At 38.9% G+C, this 3,880-nt stretch overlaps 1 long non-coding RNA gene across 1 annotated transcript in view; it reads right to left on the bottom strand.

The window, feature by feature from the left end:
- Window positions 1-3,878, bottom strand: part of LOC104275713 — a 4,678-nt gene extending 800 nt beyond the window's left edge. Inside the window, exons 1-4 of the long non-coding RNA XR_717835.1 lie at window positions 3,853-3,878; window positions 3,637-3,738; window positions 3,150-3,203; window positions 342-377 (exon numbers count right to left, since the gene is read on the bottom strand). This is a non-coding gene — a long non-coding RNA (uncharacterized LOC104275713). The remainder of the gene's footprint in view (window positions 1-341; window positions 378-3,149; window positions 3,204-3,636; window positions 3,739-3,852) is intronic.
- Window positions 3,879-3,880: the final 2 nt, after the last annotated feature.

Consider the following 3,880-nt stretch of genomic DNA (forward strand, 5'->3'; position numbering starts at 1 on the left):
ACTGTTTGCTCCACACAACATTACTCACTTCTTTCGCAGATTCTAAATTCCTCAAGAACTTCAGGATAGCTGATCCTCATTTGCCCACATATTCTGCTGTCCTTTAAGATGTCATTTAAGCAGGTCACCTTACAGTTACCATCATGGAGTTCTGACTACCAGCAGCAGGAAGTTTCCACAAAACTTCATCTTTTGATAGCAAGAAGTGCCCAGATCAGTTTTTTCACAGGTCACAAGACAAGTAAAAAAACTTTTCTGCACAAGTTAACTTCTATAGCAACCACTCCAGACACTAGTTCTGTGTAATTGTATAGCACGCTCCAGTTTCAAGATATTCCTACCTTCTCTTTGGAGATGGTGATCTGGACTTTGAGCGACTGTTGAATAATAAAAAAAAAAATAATAAATATCCATGTTGTAAACTTGTATACATGCAGTAACCACTTTTGACTGTTTAAACAGTAAGAACAGTTTTGGGTTGTTAAATACATTAAAAAACATAACCCTCAATGCTGCCAATAGCAATTATACCCAATTATTTTAATCAAGAAGCTGCACCTGACAAAAAGAACTGCTGAAAGCCAGAGTCCTCAGCAGAAAAGCAACATACAGCTTCAAAGCGGCTGTAAAACAATCACAGTAATCCTGCAAAGCAGGAGCAGTGAATCAAGTAGAGCAGAGTCAAAAAGACCGAGAACTACGCAGAGCTGAGAACAAAGGTAGGTGGAAAGCTACAACCCAAATCCTGTCAAAAAAACCTTTTCTCACAATCATGGGTTCAAAAACCATATCCACAATCCTTCTAGAAGAATTGCCTACTGCTCCACAAAAAAAAAAAAACACCACAACAAAAACCACACAACCACACCATAAAAATGCCCGAAAAATATTTTTTAAATCAGCTGTTAAAAAATAAAACAAACCTCTTCCACATACAACTGAAATATTGGTCCAAGCATAGATTTTTGAATCATGGGAGAAAAAAGAAAAAAAAAAACCACAAACCCAACACACAAACACATAACCCACAACAAAAACCTGAGCGCTACCTGTATTTATACGCTCACCTTTTAGCAGGTAAGCCAGATTTAGATCTACCATGGGACCCAGACCTATAACAGGAGAAAAATAAAGCTCAGCAAAGCAGCCAGTGACATGCACATACAATGAAAATTAGCTAAACCAGCAACAGCAAATTCATAGTCCTTGGCATCACAGTCCAGAGAGGAAGGCTCTGGTGCTGCAGGCTTTTCTCAGGACATTTCAGGAGAATCCCTTAGCTCTTACTCCAGAGACCCAACTTATCAGAAGACAGGAGTTACAAGCACAAGAAGCAACCCAGCAAAGCTTCAGCTACCACTTTCACAAAACAGAAGACCTTGAACCAGGCTCCCACACTTTCTCCCTGCTCAGACTTTCTCCCTGCCCACATGTATCCCTTCAATAAAGGGAAGAACAGTTTCAAGTACCATCTAAGAAAATCTTTTAACAGCATGTTAACAGCCTGCAATCAGCCCAAGGCAGTAAGTACACATGCTGAAGAGCTGATGCATTTTTCAGACCAAGTTCACAGTGCCACTTCTATTCAAGTATAACACAGCTTTTTCATCAGTTATCACAATAAAAGTAGCATTTCAATTTTGCTTCAATATCTGGCTACCAACATGTAAACTATTATGAATTAAAATCTACTCAAACAGTGAGACTTTCCCCACACATTTATCATGCAACTTAACAACAAATACTTGAATTGGTAACTTAGAACATATTTGTCCTCCTACAGTTTCAGAATTCAGGTTGTGGTATTACCAAACATCAAAAAGCCCAGTGTTCAAGACAGTCAGTTGCTGAATAGAGCTGGCCAATAAATTAAGAAACTTTTTATTCTATGTCTGCTTAGAGTTGTTTTTAAAGAGTAATCAAAATTCACCTCTACCTGGCCTATTAACTTACAGAACTAGCACGTGGACACAGGAGGTGTTAAGTTAAATGGAGTTAAATGTCACTGCTTTGAAAACTTCCTGGTCACCAAGCTGAGCCATCCTCCTTCACAGTTCCTAACACTATATCCAGTAATTTTGTTAGTGTATCACAGTTGCACAGGATGGAGTTGCTAACAACTACCCAGGACTTCTATTTTGTAGCACAAGCATTACTTCCTTTGCTAAGCAATACAGTGAGGTAGCATTTAAGAGTATCATCTTTCTAAGAGAACTATTGGCCAATCTTCCAAGAGGCACAGCAGCAAAGCAAAACTGCAGATCAAAAGCTCTAGGAGCAGCATTGGTTACGTATTAGTGTTGCCGTATTAACAGAGCAGCACTTGCTGGAGATTTCAGAATGCTTCCAGAACTTCAGTCCTGAACTGCCACTTCTCATTACCACAAATGCAGACTTTCTGAAATTTCAATACAAGCAGCATCCCCTTCACCCTGTGCCCATTTTCCTCCACTTCTATTTCAGCACAGAAAACATCCGGATTAACAAAACCAGGGCTACATGTCAGAGAAATCCTTTGAAATTACTACACCTTTGAGTTTACTACCTCTGACATTAGGACTCAAGGTTGTGTTCACTGAGCCCTCCAAATCTCCGAAGACAAGTGTCCTACCTCATGTAAGGTAGCTCTCAACACTACAGTATTTTAATTTGATCTCTCAGAAGTGGAACTGACAAAGCTGAAAAGCTATAAGCACGAGTTCAGTAAACAGTGACAGCCTTATCACCTTTTCTTTTCCTCCCTGCATTTGAATTCATAAAAAAATAAGAAAAAAAAAGCCAAGAAAAAACTAGGGAGCATTTCCTGTAGGACACAAGGTCAAGCATTCACTATATGCATAAACACTAACTGATTTTCAGAACTTCTCTCCACAGGCCTTAAAATACATATGCTTTGGTCATGGCTACATATACATAGACCATGTATGGTAGCCACAGACCAAAACAAACTCATTTTTGTTACAAAAACTGACCACTACTTTAGCCTGTGAAAAGGCATAAATTTAAAATTAAGTGTGAATACTGCTATGCTGCACAACCTTCTAACCCATTCCAGCCAAAATCCCTCAGGGAAATAAAAAAAAAAAAACCAAACAGAAGAAAACAAAACACAAAAATACCATAGGTTTGATTTAAAATAAGTATCTTACCTGCTTCGAGGCCATACAGCAGACCGGGACCTTGAGCGTGATCTGGACCTAGACCTAGAAAAGAGCAATGAAAAACTCAACTACTACTACATGATCCGTACAGCTGAGACAGCATTCTTTTACTTTCATGATACTGACCTCCAAGAATTTTGTTCGAACCATTTCATTTGCAGAAGTAACTTGTATTATTAAAACACTTAGTACATTTGGCCAGTATCATCCATGCAAGAAATCCCAGTGCCCTAATCAACTAAACAGAATTAGTCCCCTTTTCCCTGAAAATGAAGCAGGAAACCTTAACTATGGATCAAGGCTGTAATTTTGGTACAGTATAAAAAAAGCTCAGAAACAGCAATTTGAGAATTAGATGCTTAAGTTTTTAACTTGAAAGAAATCGTTCAGATTAGCCCTCAAGAATGTGACAATATGAAAGTTCAAAAAAACCACATAGCACAACATAAACTTGACACTAACAGAAAACACCTACCTTGATCTCCTTAAGGAACCAGATCGAGATCTGCGGGGTGAAAATGATCTGTATCTACGAGGAGATATTGACCTGGACCTGCGGTAGGAAGCTGACCTTGATCTAAAAACCACAGGGATAAAATAACAAAAAATTACTGCAAAATACTTTTCACAAGGACTACAGAAAAGGAGGGAGCAGAGGCAGAAGAACAAAAACACAACAGCCAGAACCTACCTCCTACCACGACTGCGACTGCGTGACC

The sequence above is a fragment of the Apaloderma vittatum genome, unplaced genomic scaffold (assembly GCF_000703405.1).
Source record: "Apaloderma vittatum isolate BGI_N311 unplaced genomic scaffold, ASM70340v1 scaffold12576, whole genome shotgun sequence".
Taxonomy (NCBI): domain Eukaryota; kingdom Metazoa; phylum Chordata; class Aves; order Trogoniformes; family Trogonidae; genus Apaloderma; species Apaloderma vittatum.